The sequence below is a fragment of the Artibeus jamaicensis genome, unplaced genomic scaffold (assembly GCF_021234435.1).
Source record: "Artibeus jamaicensis isolate MK-2021 breed Jamaican fruit bat unplaced genomic scaffold, CSHL_Jam_final contig_387, whole genome shotgun sequence".
In the NCBI taxonomy this organism is placed as follows: Eukaryota; Metazoa; Chordata; class Mammalia; order Chiroptera; family Phyllostomidae; genus Artibeus; species Artibeus jamaicensis.
Genome location: NW_026521812.1, coordinates 23,897,461 through 23,919,691, shown reverse-complemented (window position 1 = coordinate 23,919,691; position 22,231 = coordinate 23,897,461). Strand labels below are relative to the sequence as shown.

At 38.6% G+C, this 22,231-nt stretch overlaps 1 protein-coding gene across 3 annotated transcripts in view; it reads right to left on the bottom strand.

The window, feature by feature from the left end:
• PDSS2 (decaprenyl diphosphate synthase subunit 2) overlaps nucleotides 1-22,231 on the bottom strand; it is a 229,263-nt gene that overhangs the window by 122,209 nt on the left and 84,823 nt on the right. The window lies entirely within an intron of this gene.

Here is a 22,231-nt window from a genome sequence, read left to right as displayed (position 1 = left end):
TATCAGTTCCAGTAGGTTTTTGGTGGAATCTTTAGGGTTGTCTATCTATAGTATCATGTCATCTGCAAAAAATAACAGTTTTACTTCTTCCTTTCCAATTTGGATGTCTTTTATTTCTTCTTGTTGTCTGATTGCTGTGGCTAGGATCTCCAGTACTATGTGGAATGAGAATGGTGAAAGCAGACATCCCTGTCTCATTCCCGATCTTAAGGGAAATGCTTTTAGTTTTTGCCCATTGAGTATAATGTTGGCAATGGGTCTGTCACATATGGCCTTTATTATATTGAGTTATGTTCCCTTTATCCCCACTTGCTGAGAGTTTTTATTATAAATAGTTACTGGATTTTATCAAAGGCTTTTTCTGCATCTACTGATATGATCATATAATTGTTATCCTTCATTTTGTTTATACGGTATATCACATTTATTGATTTGCAGATATTGTATTAAATTTACATCCCTGGAATAAATCCCACTTGATCATGGTATATGATCTTTCTAATATATATCTGGATCCAGTTTACTAATATTTTGTTGAGGATTTTAGCATCTATATTCTTCAGAGATATTGGCATATACTTCTCTTTCTTTGCAGTATTTTTATCTGGTTTTGTAATAAGGATAATGCTGGCCTCATAAAATGAGCTTTGAAGTCTTTCCTCCTCTTGAATTTTTGAAATAGTTTGAGAAGAACAGGTGTTAATTCCTCTTTGAGTGTTAGGTAAAATTCACCCGGGAAGCCATCTGATTCAGGACTTTTGTTTGTTAGGAGGTTCCCCCCTCCTTAATCCTCACCTGAGTACATGCTTACTGATTTTAGAGAGAGGGGCACAGAGGGAGAGGTACATTAATGTGAGAGGGAAACATCAATCAGTTGCCTCTCATATGTACCCTGACCTAGGACCAAACCTGGAACCTAGGCATGTGCTCCAAATGGGAATTGAACCCATGACCTTTCGGTTTATGGGATGATTCTACAACCAACTGAGCTATACCGGCCAGAGCTGTTGGGAGTTTTTTTATTATTGCTTCAATTTCATTAGTTGTAATCTGTCTATTCAGATTTTCTAATTCTTCTTGACTTAATTTTGGAATATTGTATATATTTTAGGAATGTCTCTATTTTGTCCAGACTGTCCAATTTGTTGGCATATAATTGTTTGTAAAAAAACAAACAAACAAACAAAAAAACCCCAGACTTCGGCCAAGATGGAGGCGTAGGTGGGAACACTTTGCATCCTCGTACAACCAAATCTAAAAAAAACAAAGTTTTAACAATAAACGCAACCAAACCACACAGAAAATCGAATATGGAGTCTGAAAACAACAAACTGCTCAGCTAAACTGGTAAGAGGGGTGAAGCCAGCAGCGGAGCAGGTCAAGCAAAAAAGATGCCCCAACCCGGGCGGTGCGACAGCGCGGATCCCAGGTGTGGGCTAGCTACAGGTGGACACAGGGAAGAGGCGAGGCTGGCTGTCTGCAGTCAGTTGCGCATTTGCACGCAGATAAACCAGTGAAGAGGCAAGCGTTGAGACAGATCGAGCAGGCCCCGGTGGCCGGCCCAGGGCAGGAGCTCGCACATTTGCCCTCAGATAAGCAGGCGGGGGCGGGCGGTGAGGCGGACTGAGTGAGCAGAAAGGACCGCCATTGCTCCCTCTCTGACCCCGCCCCCACATATAGCGTCGCAAACCAGCGACCTGGGTGGCCCCGCCCTGGTGAACATCTAAGGCGCCTCTCCTCATATGTAACAGGCACAAACAGATAAAAACAGGGCTCAAGAACAACTCAGAGCCCCAGAGCCAATAAATCTAAGTGATGAAGAAATAGCAAAACTTTCAGATGCACAATTCAAAACAATGGTGATCAGGATCCTCACAGAACTGGTTGATTTTAGTCACAAATTAGAGGAACATATGAAGGCTAAACTAACTGAAATGAAGGGAAATGCACAGGAAACCAATAGTAATGGAAAGGAAACTGGGACTCAAATCAAAGGAGTGGACCAGAAAGAGGAAAAAAAATGACCAAACAGAAAAGGATAAAGAAACAAGAATTCAAAAAAATGAGGAGAGTCTTAGGAACCTCCAGGACATCTTTAAAGGCTCCAACATCTGAATTATAGAGGTACCAGAAGGGGAAGAGGAACAGTCATGAGTGGAAACCTTATGTGAACAAATAATAAAAGAGAACTTCCCCGTTCTGGCAAAGGAAATAGACTTGCAGGAAATCCAGGAAGCTCAGAGAGTCCCAAAGAAGTTGGATCCAAGAAGGAACACACCAAGGCACATCATCATTACATTAGCCAAGATTCAAATGAAGGAGAGAATCCTAGAAGCAGCAAGAGATAAGGGGACTGTCACCTACAAAGGAGTTCTCATCAGTCTGTCAGCAGATTTCTCAAAAGAGACCTTACAGGCAAGAAGGGGCTGGAAGGAAGTATTCCAAGTCATGAAATCCAAAGACCTACAACCAAGACTGCTCTATCCAGCCAACCTTTCATTTAGAATGGAAGGGCAGATAAAGTGCTTCTCAGATAAGATCAAGTTCAAGGAGTTCATCATCACCAAACCCTTATGATATGAAATGTTAAAGGGACTTACCTAAGAAAAAGAAGATAAAAAAGATGAACAGTGAAAGGACAGCAAACTCACAGATATTAACAACCACACCTAAAACAAAAGCAAATTAAGAGGACAGCTAGATCAGGAGCAGAACCATAGAAATGAAGATCACATGGAGGGTTAGCAACAGGGGAGTGGGAGAAGGAGAAGGGGGGAGAAGATACAGAAAATAAGTAGCATGGTTGGTAGGTAGAAAATAGATGGGGGGGGCAAGAATAGTAGGGGAAATACAGAATCTAAAGAACTTGAGACACGTGTTCATGAACTAAAGGGGGGGAATGGTGGAGGAGGGGTGTGCAGGGTGGAGGAGAACGGAGGGGGGAAATAGAACAAAAGTAATGGCATAATCAATAAAATAAAAAAATATTTAAAAAAACCAAAACACATTAATTTCTTGTAACAAAATAAAGTCAGGAGAAATAAAGTTAAAGAAAACCATGAGAAAGGTGAATAATATAAGACTCTGTAGCTATGAAGTAGTACCTTCATGAGCTGAAACCAGAAATATAAACTACAACTTTATGTATCTTATACACACAAAGAAGGAGCTTTTCATTCTGTCACTTCTCTGCTGATGGAGATGCTTTTCTACAGTGGGGAAGAAAATATCTCTCTTTGTCTCTGTGTGTGTCTCTCTCACACACACATGCACACATGTCTAGTCATATGCTGGCCCCACACTGATCAAAGGGCACCAATCCTCAGGGGAAGCTTCAAACAGTCTAAGACAAGAAGCTGCAAAGGGGAGGAAGGAGAGCAAGCAATCCTTTATAGAGTCATTTTATACATACATACATATATATATATTATTTTTTAAAGTAAAATACATATAATTTTTTTTCTTTAATTGCAGTTTCCCATATAACCATTAGTGGGTTCCAGCGATGTAAGCCATATTTATTAGAGGCAGCGTGTCAAATAGGAGTTGACAATTACAGTCTCTATCAATACACATTATGCCAGACGGTAATGAGCCATCCACAAAGGGCTAGCCATCCAAAATAATCATGCCGTTTTCCAGAGAGATGTCGAAGAGGTTATGGTTTATTACACAGTGCTCATTAGATATACAGTGGAAGCATTAGCAATTTTTCCTTCATTTGCGTCTCATTTAAGGATCTGCCCCCACAAGCACAGTCAAATTAGTACACAAGGTTAAAACCATTATGCCCAGAAAAAATTAAGTTGCATTTTATTTTACAGTAATGGTGGATCAAAGGTCCTGGGACTCTATTATTTGCAAAATCATTATCTAACACAGAATATTAATAAAAGGGGGGAGAAGCAATGCCCTGGTAACATGGCACTGACAGGAACAAAGACAGACTGTTTGAAATAAGCAAACACCATATTATTTAATTAAATATCCCTTTAAAAAAACATCTTAAAATAACATTAAGGTTGTGACATCAACTGACAAAAGTCACAAAATTAAAGTTGATGATGAAGCATCAACCTATACATTAAAACGCCTCATATATATCAACCTATTTTTGCACAATATGGTTATAAATTCACTTACTGCTATAAATACTTATTTTCTTAAAACAGATAATCTATCTACTTTCTCATCTTTGTGGTAAACCTACATTTACTGATAGTCAATAAATTTGAATTTTAGTTGTAACTATTGTAACAAAAAAGATCTGATCAAGAAGACAGATCTTACAGTAAGTTACAAAAATTAAAATAGATCCTGCTAAATAACAGTTACTTAATGGATTTTTTCAAAGCATCAGATAATTGATTAACAGCATCTAAATTACTGACAGGGTACACAGCTGTAGCAAAGAGATCTTTTGAAGAGATTTCTAAACTCCTGATCAGTTGTTAATAAAATGGTAAAATTCATCATAGACAGGGGATAATATTTCAAATATTCTTTCCCTATATTTTATTATTAACAGACTGCAATTGTAGTGAATATTCAAGGATCCACTGCTTTCATTTAATGAGCATTTATTGAGAGCCTGCCACATGTAAAAACCCAGTGACAGCCTCTGAGACTGCATCGAGAAAAGGGAAGAAAACCATTGCTCTGTCCTTAAGAAGCTCATGGCCAGATCGGTGAAGGATTTAGACAGGAAATCAAATGATTTCAATCCTGGGCAATACCTGCTATCACAGAAGTAAACACAGGGTACCAAGGGAGCCCAGAGAAAAGAGACCCGACCCAAACCTTGATGGAGTAAGAGAAGGTTTCCCAAAGGAAATAACACCTAAAGCAGGACCTAAGGAATAATTCTGTATAGTGGAGAACTATAGGAAGAAATACACTGAGAATGTGGAGAAGTGAAGAGCAAGGGGGCTGAGGCGGGATCCTTTACCTCAGATAATGAGAATATACCATTTTAAGGAATATCTTTTAAAAGCTGATTCCAAATTAGAAGAAAACGCCCTGAAGTTGGAATGATGGACTTTATTTATGGTCAGCCAAATTCTGGAATGGATAAATTCATTATCCATTTTAATTTTAACTACAGGTCTGACTGAAGAACATGCCATGGACAAATTCTGAATTTCACTGGCTATTCTAATTGATTTTTATCTTTGCAAATATGGTATCTTACCTCTTTCCCCTTAAATATGATGAAACTGTGAGATAATGTTATATACCTAGTACATGTGCAACTACTCTCAAAATAGATGTAACATAATAAACTGAAAGGATTGAAAGTAAAATGGTTTAATTTTCTGGTTATGGTACCTAGAACGCAGAAGTTTTTTTAAAATTAAAATGCCACTGTGTCCTTGTATAGAATTCCACTATACAGAATTATTCCTTAGGTCCTGCTTTAGGTGTTACTTCCTTTGGGAACCCTTCTCTTACTCCATCAAGGTTCGGGTCGGGTCCCTTTCCTCTGGGCTCCCTTGGTACCCTGTGTTTACTTCTGTCATAGCAAGTATAGAACTATATATAGCTATGATCTATGATTCAGTAGATGCCACGTCCTCTTCCAATCATGCTGTCTGACAAGGTCCAGCACAGAGGTCTCGAGTTCAAGGAATTCGTCTTTCTGGAGGAGAACGTGGCATCCAAAATGGGTTAACAATTGGCTGTTTTATTTTAATTATTTTACTCTTGCTAAAATCACCCAAGAGGAAGGGACAGTTCAGGGGAAAACATTAGCATTCCCCACGGAACTACCTGAAAGGATGGAAAAATCCCCACAGATTCCCCTCTCCCTTATACAGGGGTGTACGACAGCCAGGGTAATATAATTGTTAACCGTAAGGGAAAACATGTCAAGTTGTGTAAATTACCCTGGTTTGAGCAACTTAAAGTGATCAGGACTGCCATGGTGTACCAGAAATAAGAAAAACAAGTTAGATCTCTTAAATCAACAGTAAAGGCCAGTTAGTAAAGAACCAGGTTATTGTTGCAAGCACAGGTTGTGCTGCCAACAGTTGAGGGAATAGAAGAACAGATTGGAAAGACTTTCCCATGCCTGTTCCTTACCCACAGATACAAAGGGTTTTCCAAGAAAACAAGTAAAAACGATATAGATCCCTACCCACAGCCCAGGGATACGGTCGGGACGGCTGAGATGCATCTGCAAGGCAGAGGCAATTGTGGCTGGATTTCCTGTCTATCTCTCCTTACATGTTTGTTTGGGTGATCAAAAGGTGGTGGGATTGTTAGACACCTGTATTCAGGTTCATTGATTAGCAAGTTCATATGAAGTTGCACAAAATAATTTCTTGACCAGAGAACAACGTCCCTGTATGTCTAAAATAGCCCCTCCTTTACCTTGAATAGGAATATATATCAATTAGATAGGCAAAGAAATAAGAGCTATTACACACTAAACACGTACAGTTACTAGGGAGTCAGAGTTTATAGTACACAGAGAAACATTTTAGACAGAAAAGGATAGCTAAGTTAGATATCACAAAGGCCTTATAATAATTTCCTATAACCTCTACTCAACCTAGTGTATCCTTTCGCCCCATGACAAATTCTGAGAAACTTTAATAAACATTAAGACATTCAAACTCTGCACATACAGCTACTTCTAATTGTCTGATTTATGGCTCTCTTGGTCAAAATAATCTTTGTTTAACATAACTGAATCTATGGGAACTTTCATACTTTTCCTGGTTACCTTTGTATTGATTTTTTTGCTTAACTGATCATGCTATGCTGCAAATGTTAATCACTACCTAAAATGAAAATATAAAAACCTGCTTGTACTTGCAATAAACAGAGCAGAGCTTCACTGTCCTTTGAGGCGTGTTGTTGTCTGTTACCCATCGCCAACGCCTCACCCACCTTTCAGGAATCCCTAGACCCTGCTGCCGCTGGGCTGCGGCAAATAGATTTCTGAGTGGACCGTGGCACTATGATGGCAAAACTTCATTTCTTTCGGGGTACAGATTTCCTCTTTTTGTGAATATTGTGATATTTCTAAAGTAGGTCCTATATATCTGCACTGATTTATTTTTTAATACGACTACCATTTCCCTTCCTCAACAGTGTTTTAATGCAGCAGTATTTGACCGGCCAAGGTTTTCATCTGTTAAATAAATAATAAGTATAGATTCCAAAGATTTTTAAAAACTAGATCTATAACTATGCACATATTATGTACATAAAGCTTTGTGTAAAAGGTTGCAGCATCATTCCTGACTTTGAATTTTGCTTGGTTCTATTTTTTGTTCCACCAGAAAAAGCCCAGCTAAAGAACACTAGAAGTCATGAAGGTACAAAGAGAGCATCCTGAGATGATAATCACAATATGCATACAACAAGAAGTCATACAGTTGAACTATATAGAAAAGGAAAAAGCAAAGGGGCCCCATTCTGGTAATTTACTGCTTGAAACTCATTTCATTACCATGTGTAATCACGCATTTTGAAGACCCAAATAAGAATGAGACCGCTGAGGACTGAAACGTAAGGATACAGGGCGCCCACCTTGGAAGGGCACCCCAAGGCCTGGCAGAGAGGTCATTTTGTCCGTGTGTCTTTTCTTCCCACTATCCCGAGGACTAACTGACTCATTTGCTCTCACTTCTGCCTTATTCTAAAGAATTTAAGATGGCTAAAGTATTCCTAGGTGGTGTTCAATTAAAGACAAAATGCACAACCAGCAGAAGTGGGGAAAACGTCAGACAAGAGTGTGACAAGAGATAAAGTATGATAAATTGAGAAAGAAAGGCACAAAATGGAAGGGAAGGGGAATAAATAGTCATAAGCTAATAAGCTGCATTGTAGACTTTTATGGAGACCCTGGAAATACAGCCTTTTTTTCTGTGTGTGTGACAAACCTGCTATTTTATCTCAAAATGTAATGATGAGTTTCAGGTTTGATGACCATGCATTCTCCAGAGATGGGACATGTATGAAAACCCTGCCTGACTTCCCAGTTTCAGGAGAGAAGGGACTCTGCCTTGGAAACCATCAGGGCTTTGGGTTACATCTCCAAATCCTGGTCCATGGGTAAAGTGAAAGCTTCTGATACAATATTCATCATTTATAACAATAACAAAGGGGATAACTTTACTGTTTGAAAATGGCACTAAATTAGGAATGGGCACCATTTCTATAGCAGTAATTTTTTAAAAAGATTTTATTTATTTATTTTTAGAGGGGAAGGGAAAGAGAGAGGGAGAGAAATATCCATGTATGCAACCTCTCACACATCCCCCGCTGGGAACTGGCCTGCAACCCAGGCATGTGCCCTGACTGGGAATCGAACTGCGATCTTTTGGTTCGCAGGCCCACGCTCAATCCACTGAGATACACCAGCCAGGCCATATAGCAATAATATTTTATGACTTATTATTTAATGATACTGTCTAAATCAGTGGCTCCCTGTTTGGATTTCCCAGATCTTTAAGGATTCTTCACAGTAGATAAAGAATTCTTCACAGAGCGAGCAGTTTTCCTCTTTCCAAAATTTCTAAGGAAAGCCATTCATTCACCCCTGGATAAAGGTACATCTGTTAACAAAAATGGCAATTTTCATTAGTTCTGTACTTATCAATAAGATGTGACAATAAGAGTTATTTCATGGTTATCAGATGCTCAGGCTATCAGTTACATGCAGATCTAATGAAAAAAAAAACAAAAACAAAAACAGAAAATCAAATAATTACTCTTTCACATGTCAAGTGTGTTTGGTAAACAGACTCTTTTCAACAAGAGGGTAAGAAAAATAGCCAAAGGAGCCCCAGGTGGTAAAGAGGCTGGGAGGTTATCATCACAAAGTCTGCACTAATTTCCCTCCTTTTCCCCTCTCTTCCACTAAGGCATTCTAGGACAGCAGCCACCCTCTTCCACAACACACCTAATAGGAGGCCAGAAGGGGTCAGTAGAGAGCAGTGCCAGGCACCCACCCAGAGGGGCTGGGCTGGAGCACATCTCAGGTCTCTACCCCAAAGGATGAAGCCAAGAAAACAGAATGAATTTTCGAACTCATTTTTTTAAACTCTGAAACAATCAGAGATGGCTTTAAGGCCGTTGTAGAGTTTACTTTAAAGAAGAAAAAGGTTTAAAGTAGAAAACAGGATTTTAATGTGTTTGTAAAATACAAATTTTTACAGCAAAAGTTCCCTGAAAAGGACTGTGATGATAAAAATAATAATACTTCAATATTGATAAACAATCCTATTTTCTCTAATAATCCATTATTTCTCAAAAAAACATGAACTGTAGGAATACAATAATTCCCATTTAAGATACTCAGCATCTGATTATTTCTGTTTATGGGAAAAAACAGTATGTAATGAAAAAGAACTGATTAAGTATTATAAGATGTCTACCTTCTAAATTAATTCAAAACAAATAGGAAAATAGAACATTTAAACATGTTGTTTTAAGTATTTAGCCCTGGCTGGTGTGGCTCAGTGGACTGAGTGCCAGACTGCAAAGCAGAGGGTCACTGGTTCGATTACCAATCAGGGCACATGCCTGGGTTGCAGGCCAAGTTTCCCGGTATGGGGAGCGCAAGAAGCAACCACACACTGATGTTTTTCTCCCTCTCTTTCTCCCTCCCTTCCTTTCTGTCTAAAAATAAATAAATAAAATCTTTAAAAAAAACATGTTGTTTTAAGCATTTAAACACAAAATTTTCCTCTTTAGCTCCAGGGAAATAAAAACTCAGTAGAAAGCCTCCCCCACCTCCCACCCTTGGCCCGTCCCATTTAGAGCTGAAGAATTAGAAGGAAAAAGGCTGTGGACTTTTATGTAACAGTTCCTGTGTTTTCACTTGCTTCCCTTAGGAACTTCCCATGTGACTGAAGGGCCCACCTATAAGGTGCAGCACCTACAAATGAACCTTAGCTAGTCCTTCACAGAGGTGCTACTTTCCCATCAAAATGAAGGTCATGGTCTGGGGCATATTTATTGAATATACATCTTTAGTACTGTGTCAGGCACAGAGAGAATGTAAACCACAGTATGTGGTGCCCAACTTTAGGGGCTTTAGGAATCTAAGAGGGGAAGCCATAAAATTAGAAAATGCTAAAGAAAGACCTAATATCGGTGGATATATTCAAGAGATTATAGAGAGGTCCAAATTACCTTGCCTACACCTCTAATTGTTCCTGAGGAAGATTAACTTTCCAACCAAAGTGCTGAACAAAACTTGTATAAGGTACATTTGAAAATAACGAGTTGCCTATTAAGCATTGCAGCTGTGTCAAAAGAAAAACAGGTTTCGCAAAACTGAAGCCATAAATTGAATTAAATCCTAATAATTTAGTACTATTCCATTTCAATTCCCTGACAATTCTAATTTTCAGCTTGTTTTTGTTAAATTAAAATTGCTCTAGCCTATCTACCAAGAAAGATAAAAGTAAATTCCTACTTTTTTAAAGTTCTAAATTGAATGATATAAAATTAAATACAGAAATGCATTTTAAGGACAAAGTATCCTTCCACTGTTGGATGCCAGAAAACAACTAACAAAGGGGAGTTAAGTAATTTCACTGCAGTGTTTTCTCACTCTCCCTTACTGAGAACACAGTCATCTGCATGGCATAATAAGCTGTAAATTATAAACATCTTTACATAGCCTGCTGCAAAGAAAAGTCTGCCAGCTTTCTACGATATTGGATAGTGTTCAAGGGATTAACTACAGCTTTCGAAATAAGGGGTGGAAACTTGTTTTGCGTTCTCAGTTTGTTGGTTCTCTTTTGCACAGCCTCTAAAACTCCATTACATCATTATTTGCAATGAATATGTAAGTAATTATAATAGAGTGATAGAAGCTTCCTATTACTGCAGGATGTAAATTTTCCATGGACAGCAGCATATCTTGTAGGTGCATAATTATCCAGGTATGTCTTTGAAACATTGTCTCCAATAAGTATAATGGTTTTCAACATCAAAATTTGTAACTCAGCATTTTAGGACTAATGACATATGAAATATGCATTGTTCTTTGTCTATAAGGAAGCCCATTAGATAGAACATCTGCTTGCAGCACACATCTATTTTAAAAAAAGGTTGTTTTATCAAAGAAAATACACAGGTATCTATATTCCTCAACAGGTAAAGAATCTGTGAAAGGAAATGGGCAATAAAAGAGATGAGCCTAAAGATATAAAAGTTTTTTAAAACTGTATAGAACCATGTTCCATATTCAACCACAAAACAAAAAGACATTTTGTCTTAATAAACTAGTAACAATTGATGGAGCACTTTTATGCCTGCCATGGTGCTAGGCTTTGGAGGCCAAAGAAAAATTCTGTCACTTGCTTTCTATCCACTATACAATTCACCACCACCAAATGTGAAGATCTGTGCCCAGGGCCGGGGATATCAAAATGAGTGAGACGGTATGTAAAAGTATTCAGGGCATCCTAACCCAGAGGCCACTGCCAGTAATGGAGAGAGAGAGAGAACAGGTTCTATGGTCAAATGGGGTTTGAGTCCCCAACTCTGCTATCTACCTATACTACAAACTTGATCAAGTTATTACATTTCTCTAAGCCTGTTTCCCAAGAAAGATGATTTTTTGTTAATCAATTGTAAAGATTAAAGGAGTTAATATATAAAAAGCACATAGAATGGTACAAGACATACAGAAAACTTGATATGTTAGCTATAGTAATAATGATTATTTTTCTATATTTATTCAAGTCAGCTTTGCCCATAGCAGGTGCTCAACAAATGCTTGCTGAATGAGTGAATTGGTCAATGAGTGAATAAACAAATCTGGGAGAGGGATAAGACAGGTATACAAATTACTACAAGATAGACAGGAAGGGCCCCAAGATACATGATGTAATAAAAGGCTCCGTGGCAGTAGAGGTGCTGGGCTGGAAGACGACTAAACCACAGGCTCCGACCTCTAGAACATACTGCTCAGTGGAAAGCCATATACACAAATCAGTCTTTATAAAACAACGTGTTACAACTTTTCCTGGGGTACTCAAATCCCTGCATCTTGTACGGGGCTATTCTTAACCTCCTACAAACCATAAACTGAGGCTCCCAGAGGTGGGACCAAGTGCTCTCATTGTTTCCTCACCATCCTGAGAAAACCGCTGCTCTCGGCACTCCTCTTCCCTGGCACTGTGTATTCACTGAGGTCTTCGGAACCTTGCTCAGTTCTGCTGTTGTCCTGGTTGACTTCAATTGCATGAACTGTCCACCCCGCAGCCTGTCAATCTATTCAGCTCAACCTCTACTATATTCTGTCCACTCCACTCTCAGAACTGGAACTTACCATTCAGCACTATTCTGCCTCTGACATGTTCAGTTCAAATATCCTACTTTGTACCTACAATCTCCCAACCTCTTGGCTCTCTCATGGCCTTACTACCTCTTGACAGGAATCATCAAGACCTCCAGCCCTTAATCATTACCTTCTCCCCAATTTTGGACTCCACAACCCTACTTCCTTCCTGATGGAGCCCAAATAATTTTATTAGGTCAACCGTTCCTTTGCATCTGCCCTTCTCTTGGTGAGCAAAAAAAACCATGATCATACTTTTACCCTCTTTACTAGTTACTCTAGGGCTGGCTAGGAAGTGCTTGTTGATGAACTAAGGAATTTTTATTTAATCCTATAGGGAATGAAACACCACTGAAGAATTAAAAATATTTTCTTCCACTTAAAAACTTGAAAACTTGAGAAAAGAAGGGAATAAGGAACATTTTAGTCATAAAAAATGGTGATTCGAGATCACCGAGAGCTAATCCCACAGAGGGGGGACTACCAGAGAGGAAGGGTGCTGCGGCCAGAGATAACCAACCTGAGAGTCTGCTCTCTTGTCTCTGTTATCCCCACCGCCCAGCTGCTCCGTCCAGGAGTGAGGAGAAAAGTCCAAGGGCACGGTGAGGAAGGGGTTCCTCAGGCACTATGCCACCTGCGGACACCGGCTCTCTCCCAGCATTTTTACGAGAGAGGTATTAAGGACTATTTGTCTTTAGTTAAACAAAGGGTCACCAGTGAACGTGGGCAGATTATTAGCCCAACAGTGAATGATTATAGTTTTAGAAGTTCCACAAAGAGAGCTCTAGAAATGGAATTGTATCAAATGTCAGAAGGCTGCTAGATGCATAAATTGTTTCCTTGCCCTGTCACTTGAGGTCACAGACTATTTCCTATTAATATTTGCATTTCCTTCAATTCTCAGCCCTGTGTCTTGCAGAGAAGAGTTGGTTAATGTGCTATATTGGACCACACATTACTCAAACCTAGCTGGATATATGTGCTACTAGGTTCCCTGATTTGAAGCCCATTGTTACCCCCATCTTATACAAGAGTAATCACACAGAGTGATTAAGCAGCTTGTGTAAGGTCAACTAACTAATCAGTTGCATATTTGAGACAAGAACCCAGATCTCTGGCCTTTAATCCATGTCTCTGTTACACCACACCATGCTGCACTTGGGGGTGGCTTGAGTTTGGGTCAAAGGATCAGCATTAAGTCATGAGGCTGTTAAGCAAACTTTGCCATTACACATTTTAAGTGACTGTAAATCTTCTGCATAGAACTACCATTTTACTCTGATGAATGTCAAGAACCAAACACTGTTTAAAATGAAGAATTAGGCAGTTGACATTGTCTTTGTGGCTTCTTACTAATCAACAAATAGGCCTTCTTTTAGAAAAAGATTTTAATTTTTTCACCACTAACAAAATAATACAGCTTGTTTTTTTGTTTGTTTGTTTTTTTTGCTGTGAAGTAGTTAGGCAGGCTAATCTTATAGCAAGATGTTTATGTATGAGAAAATCTCTGTTCAGAAAATTAGTAGCTGAGCTCACCTACTTTTTGTGATTAATTACACTGTTTTGTAAGAGGCTGATCTTATTTTGTTTTTCCAACAGCTCTGGTGAAGTAATGACTTGCAATGTACAGTATGTTAAACATAGAGAGCCTCCCTCTTTCTTGTTCAACATATAATTGCTGCATTTGTGCATGCTGTGTAAGTTGAAAATAGCAATGAAAAGTTAATGAAGAAAATAAGTACTGGTGGTAATATGTTAGTAATATTGTTAGATTTGTATCTGGAGTTTATTTTTATTGTTGTAAGTAAAATACAATCGATAGGAATAAGTAATCAAACTGTATAGGCTTTCATCTCTTGAGATCTCTCTGAAAACAAGCTAAGATATCTTTATCCACAGAATCCTACTCTAAATTCAATATTCAGCATAATCATTTTAAATAAGCATTCTCTATGTCCCAGGTTGCTGTAGTACAAAAGACACATTTCTTTTTTTTAAATTAATTTTACTTAGTTATTTTTCAAGTACAGTTTTTTTGTCTATTTCTCCCATCCCAGCCTCCCCTGCCCCTTGCTCCCCACCTCCCTCCCATTTCCACCCCCCTTAGTTCTCGTCCCTGAAAAGACACATTTCTTAAATAAGCTTTCATTGCTTTCTAAGTATGAATTAGAACTTTCTTTTAATTTTGAAGTTTATTTTAATTATACAAAATAATATGAATAGATTCTCTTTATTTAAAAAACTGAAATATTACAAATAAAGTTCCCTGTGACTCTTCGCCTACACCTACCTATTCCCAAATCTCCCCCTGACCTCCACTCCATATCTTCCAACCACAATTATTATCAGGTTGGTGAGATTTCTGCTACTATTTTCTAATGCATTTACAGATGTCATCATCAAATAATGATAATAAGTTTCTTTTAATGCTTTATATTTAATATTAATTATCTCACATTAATATAGCTGAGCCCTAAACAAATCATATGATCAATATGTTCCTACTTAAGCCTCATTTTTTAAAAAGATTTTATTTATTTATCTTTAGAGGGTAAGGGAAGGAGAGAGAGAGAGAAATATCAGCGTGTGGTTGCATCTCATGGGTCCCCTGCTGGGAACTTGCCTGCAACCCAGGCATGTGCCCTGACTGGGAATTAAACAGTAATCCTTTGGTTCGCAGGCCCGCACTCAATCCACTGAGCTACACAAGCCAGGGCTCTTAAACCTCATTTTTTTAAAGGTGCTTTTCGGTTTGGTCAATCCCCAAAGGAAATGCAGTTTGTTAATTCTGTTTGGCACTTTTAAGTGCCAGACAAATTCTAATATGTGATGTAAGGACTGATAGTCACAGCCTATTGTTACTCTAATGAGAAATCATCAGAAGCTAATATGTGCCACATTAAAATGATAAATTATGAACTACAATATCTTCAACTGAGACCAAGACCAATCCCCTAAATTTAAAATTTATTTAAAAAACCCCAAACTTGCTTCATTCATAGCTTCTTATGTTCTCCTCTTCTTTTCTTAAATTAAGATTTCATAAAGGCCTCCAAAGATTCTACCACTTTTCTACAACAGCACACCAAGCCTCACCAATTTTCCCTTAGAGAAGAAAGTAATGTTACAATCAGTAAATTCGTTTTCAAGATTTAACTTACTATGTATGTAATGCTGTTTTTGTGATTAGTTCTTGAAGTCCAACAATTACCTTAGCATTTTTATCATTAATTTAACCTTAATCAATTGAATACACTGAGCTGAAAAAGAATTAGCACAAGAAGTTGATGGTATCAATTTTAACATGGATGGTAAATCTAAGAAAGCTAATCTAAAGACATCATTTTGCTTCACTCCTGCTTTTTTTATGGAAAAAATATCTATAGTTTACCCATGTGCACAGGATATTTGATCTTGTCAAAGATAGAAAGTTCAGATCAGCTCAGGGACTGCAAGGCCCTCCGTCTAGTGACAGGACTAGGCTCACTACCTTCAATCAGCCAGTTTGCTGTTGTTTTAACCAGTTTTTAAGAAGTGTAAATTAGTATAATATTCGGTGATACAGCTGTTACTCAGAGGCTACATAAGACACTTGAAACACAGTTAAAAATAATCCAGAAAACAAAAGAGAACATAAAATGAATATTTCCCCTCTACCAGCTGCCTCTCCCCAGAGGTAACCACTATAAATAGCTCTTTGTGACTCCTTTAAAACATTAAAAAAAATATCTGCAATGTTTTTTGTTGTGCTATTTTGGGTTTTTTTGTGTGATAGTCCACTAATATTCTTCCTTCTTTAAATGTCACGATGTTTATTGCTTTACATAATAACTAAGTCAAAAAATTGAGTCTGTTCCATGAAGAGTGCTTTGGAGTCTGATTTAGCTCAGACCCTGAATGGAGGTAGCAAAGGACATAATACAGTACAGGCAGGCACTGTAAGACATGGTCCATGTTAAACTACTCTAAAAGGCACATACTGTAAATGTGTGATTCAAATATTTATTTTGGTCTAGAATACTTATGCTAACGGAAGATTCAGTCGCCTAAAGATTTAAATGAATAGTATGTCCCAGGCAATGGCAAGATACAGAGATGTATAAAGCTGGCAAATATAGTCTAGCTGGACACTGAGAAAGAAAAGAAAATGTGTTTGGCAAACTTATGTCAATCTCTCCCACCAGAGTTAACAAGAGGTTTGGGGAAATTTCAGGCAATGAAGATAGGATTAAGATATGTGGTCTTTTTATGAGCACTAGTTAGATGTGAAATAACTGAGTCAATTACCGCTAAAAAACTGAGAAACATAAACCATTAGTAAAAAATTCACCTAGTTTTTAAACTTAATAGTCATGTTATATTAGAGAATTCTATAATCTGAAATGTTATGTTTTTTAACTGTAATGATCTACTTTTTATACACAGACATATTCTATCATTAACAGAACAGGAAATTATAAACTTATGTTCTCAGAAGTGTCTAGGGATAATTTTACACTAAATTTAGTAATTTTTTTGACTGATGATTTTTGTAACCAATTTTTAAACTCAGAATTGGTGGAATAAATGTAATGGTCATAGACTTCTTGGCAAAAAGCTATGGTAGATGTTTATAGTGCATTTTTATAAATGTAGTTCTCTTACCTGTTTTTCAAAATGTAGTTATTACATTTTTATCTAAATTCTGCCTCTCTTGGCCACATGGTAAGTCACTAGACACATCTACAAGTTATATCCATCAGTTATATCCTTAGGCCAAACAAAAGAGGTCACCTAACTCACTTTGGTCCCTTAGGTAATTTACTCAGGATCCATTATCTGAGATCAAAGTCAAATTTATGAGAGAAAAACACCAACAATGTAAAATCCCAGGAGTCTGGAGGTGAATTTAAAAAGCTCCCAAATCAGAGCTTTCCTCAAATGTTAAATAATTTAATGTGGCAATACAGATGCCAGCCTCCAGCAAAAGTTACACTTGAACAATTAAGAAAGTATGAGCCAAACAAATGACTTCAGGGATAGAGAAATTAATGGTTTCTCATAGTGGTATGCCAAATTACGTTTTCATATTAACAAGTGTATAAAACACCTAAGCATCACCAATGACATGCTGGATTAAGTTTGATTACAGAAAATAGCCTGAAACCAGGATTATTCCCTAAATGTAATTATGGATTCTATACAGTTGGATACGAAATCCATTTATATTATTTGGAAAATTTTTATATTCATAATGCAACACCTACTCTTTTGCAAAGTTGTTTACAATTCCTCATGTTACCATGACCAACTACCAAATGTATATGTTCCTGTGAAGGCTCAGAAGGTGATGCAGGTGTTAATTACAGGCTAGATAAGAAACTTGAAACACAAGGTCACATCACAGTGCACTCTAAGTTTATGAGGTCTGTCAGGAAAAAGACCAGCCACTGTTAACATAAAGAACCATTTGTGCACAACATCAATGTAATCTGGCAGCCAAGGATAGTCAACTGGAATGCTCATGAATGAACAATGATGACTTCACTGTACTAGTTAGTGGGGGTGAGTGAGCATATACACTATGGCTGTGGCATTCAAAACGACTGAGTGAGGAGAGCAACAATGAATCTGCATCAAATTTTGTATTAAGCTTGAACATTCCTCTGCAGAAACTGTTTGGATGATTCAGAAGGCTTCAGCTATGGGCAACCGGTGACTGGCAGCTTCAGCACAGCAATGTGCCCGCTCATGTATCACATCTAGTGCAGTTTTTTTGAGAAACATCAAATCACCCAGGTGATTCACCCCACTTACAGCCCAGATTTGGTGCTCTGAGACTTCTGGCTGTTTGCAAAACTAAAATCACCTTTAAAAGGGAAAAGATTTCAGACTGTCTATGAGATTCAGGAAAATATGATGGGGCAACTTATGGTAATTAGAACTGGGTGAGGTCCCAAGGTGCCTACTTTGAGGGGAACTGAGGTGTCATTGTCCTATGCACCATGTTCTTGTGTCTTATATCTTCTTTGGTAAATGTCTCTATTTTTCATAGTAAATGGCTGGATACTGCTGGATAGACCTTGTATAGATAAGAGCACCTATACAGTAGAAAGGGTATATACTTCAGAATAAAACCAGAATTTAACTCCCAACTCTATCACTTTCTACTTAGAGGATTTCAGACCAGTCTTAATCTCAGTATTAGCTTTTTTTTTTTCTGTAAAACAGGGACGATTCACTTATGTAGCAAATATTTATTGAACACTTTTTACATGTCAAATAGTACTTTACATGGGTTACTTTAGAATTAGAGATAATAAAACTTGGCTGGTATTCATTACAGGTACATATGGTTACCCACTTGCAAGGGTAGACACCTACCTAATAAAGCAAGGTCAAAATCAGCAGGCTGAATCCAAAGGAATTCCTAACAAAAACCAGAAATACATGGATTCAAGGTGTTGTGAAATTTGTTTTGCTTTCCAGGGATTAACAGGTTATTGGTATTCATTATGGATCCTTACGTGTTTTCTCCAGTTATTCCAACTCAACTCAGTCAAGAGCTTGCTACGAAGTTTGTAAGGTACAGTTTGACCTCTAATTCGAACACTTGCCATGAGAAATTTTTCTCATGACAAGAAACATTTCTAGAAACTTTGACTTATGGCTGATATATGAGGGGGGAATCCCCCCAAAACCGAATTATCTTCTGGAGGATGGGCTCATGTAGTACAAGCTTCTGCTACTAGGTAGGTGAGTGTTCGTGGAACCCATCTGTAGCAGTGCACCAGCTGTCATTGCGAAAGGCTGTGTTGGGCTTCAGTGAATTATTTTTGAAGACTCTTTCGGTGCATTTGCCCATTTCATGATGGGTGATTTATGTGCACACCTGCCCACAATGCACCAAGTGTTCAGCAGTTTTTGACTGAAAGAGGCATGATCACTCTGCCCCATCCTCGCTATTCACCCAGTCTGGCCCTGAGCGACTGTTTTTTGTTTCCCTGGATGAAAAAAGCCCTCAGAGGGAAATGTTTTGCTGATGTGGAAGAGGTGAAACAACGATGGGAGACACACTAAAGGCATCAAAACTGACGAATTCAAAATCTGTTCTGAACAGAGGAAAAAAGGTCTCGATGGGTGTATTACATCAAACGGAGAGTACTTTGAAGGTGGCTGAAGTTTCAACATGTAAGAACAAATACACAGTTTTTTTAAAATTTATTTTTTATTGATTATGCTATTACAGTTGTTCTATTCCCCCCTTCATTCCCATCCACCCTACCCCCCCTGTCCCCACCATTACCCCCCCTTTAGTTTATGACCATGTGTCTCAAGTTCTTTAGATTCTATATTTCCCATACTATTCTTGCCCCCCATCTATTTTCTACCTACTGTCTATGCTACTTATTTTCTGTACCTTCTCCCTCCTTCTCCTCCTCCCACTCCCCTGTTGCTAACCCTCCTTGAGATCTTCATTTCTGTTTCCACTCCTGATCTAGCTGTCCTTTTAGTTTGCTTTTGTTTTAGGTGTGGTTGTTAATAACTGTGAGTTTGCTGTCCTTTCACTGTTCATCTTTTTTTTAACTTCTTTTTCTTAGATAAGTCCCTTTAACATTTCATATAATAAGGGCTTGGTGATGATGATCCCCTTGAATATGATTTTATCTGAGAAGCACTCTATCTGTCCTTCCATTCTAAATGAAAGGTTGGCTGGATAGAGCAATCTTGGTTGTAGGTCTTTGGATTTCATGACTTGGAATACCTCTTTCCAGCCCCTTCTTGCCTGGAAGGTCTCTTTTGAGAAATCTGCTGACAGTCTGAGGGGGATTCCTTTGTAGGTGACTGTCCTCTTATCTCTTGCTGCTTCTAGGATTCTCTCCTTCATTTGAATCTTGGCTAATGTAATGATGATGTGCCTTGGTGTGTTTCTTCTTGGGTCCAACTTCTTTGGGACTCTCTGAGCTTCCTGGATTTCCTGGAAGTCTATTTCCTTTGCCAGATTGGGGAAGTTCTCCTTTATTATTTGTTCACATAAGTTTTCCACTCGTGGCTGTTCCTTTCCCCCTTCTGGTACCCTTATAATTCGGATGTTGGAGCGTTTAAAGATGTCCTGGATGTTCCTTAGACTCTCCTCATTTTTTTGAATTCTTGCTTCTTCACTCTTTTCTGTTTGGCCATTATTTGCTTTCTTCTGGTCCACTCCATTTATTTGAGTCCCAGTTTCCTTTTCATCGCTATTGGTTTCCTGTGAAATTCCATTCATTTCAATTAGTTTTGCCTTCATATGTTTGCCTAATTTGTGGCTATAATCAACCAATTCTGTGAGGATCCTGATCACCAGTGTTTTAAACTGTGCATCTGAGAGTTTTGCTATTTCTTCATCACTTAGATTTATAGGCTCTGGGGCTTTGAGATCTTCTTGAGCCATTTTTGGTCTGTTCGCGCCCGTTAAGTACAAGGAGTGGAGCCTTGGACTCCCAGGTCACTGGTTGTGACACTGTATGTGGGGACGTGGTCAGAGCAGGGAAATGGCGGCGCCCTCCGCTGCCCCTCGCCACTGGGGCCTGCTGGCTCCCGTCCAATCGCCCGCTCCCTTGCTTGTCTAGCCACGCACGAATGCGCGACCAGTCAACCCGCAGCCCTGCTCCCTCACTGTTTCCCCACGGTCGCTCGATGAGTTGCCCACCAGGTCCAACCCTGCGCCTGGATTCCACTTGCCTGAGTCCGTCTGACCGAGTTTTCCTGTGCAACCCCGCTCCACCAGCTACTGGTTTTGCCCCTCTTACCGGTCAGGCTGAAGAATTTGTTGTTATCAGACTTCTGAAAAGTTCAATTTTCTGTGTTCTGGCTATGTTTTCTGTTGCTAGTATTTAGTTGTCTCTAAATTTGGTTGTGTGAGAAAGCACGGAGTCTCCACCTATGCCTCCACCTTGGTGGAAGCCACAGTTTTTTATAAATCAGTTCCATTTTGGGGAGGTGCCCCTTTGTATCTTATTGGTTTAATTTAAAACTCAATCCACCTCTTAGATTTTTAAAAAATTGCCAGTGGTCTTATCCATCCATGTTTTTTCTTCTATAGTATTTAGAAATGATGGTTGCTTGTTAGCTATGAAGTCCAGTGATCCTTCCTCACTGATAAGCAAGCCAAATTACTATTGTTGTGGCTGCAGATGACACACTCCTCCAACTAGAATAATTTTTGCCAACCGTTTACCACTTATCCATATAAGTATCTTTACTAAAAGAGGTATCTTGGGATCATTTTTAGTTCCTACTCATTCTGGAATAATTTATGTTTTTGAGTGCTTTGTAGGTTTCTGATCATTTTTAAAAAATGAAAGCATGTTTTATTTTAATTTTTTTTAAGATTTTATTTATCTTTAGAGAGGAAGGAAAGGAGAGAGGGAGAGAAATATCAATGTGTGGTTGCCTCTCATGAGTCCCCTGCCGGGAACTGGCCTGCAACCCAGGCATGTGCCTTGACTGGGAATCAAACCACAATCGTGTGGGTCGCAGGCCTGTGCTCAATCCACTGAGCTACACCAGCCGGGGCTTTTTAAAATATATTTTTTATTTTTAGAGAGGAAGGGAGAGAGAAAGGGAGAAAAACATCAGTGTGTGGTTGCCTCTTGCGTGGCCCCCACTGGGGAACTTGGCCTGCAACCCAGGCATGTGCCCTGACTGGGAATTGAACCGGCGACTCTTTGGTTCGCAGCTCACGCTCAATCCACTGAGCTACACCAGCCAGGGCCAGGTTTCTGATCATTTTTATGATAGTTTCCCATTTGATCCTTGCAATAATTATCTAGATAGGAGTTGTTAAGATACTTATTTCACTCCTGAGAAAACAGATACAAAGATCTTGAGACTTTTTTGAAGTAGCATAATAGGCAATTGAGAAAAGTTGAGGCTCTAACTATAGTTTTTTTTCCAAATCTC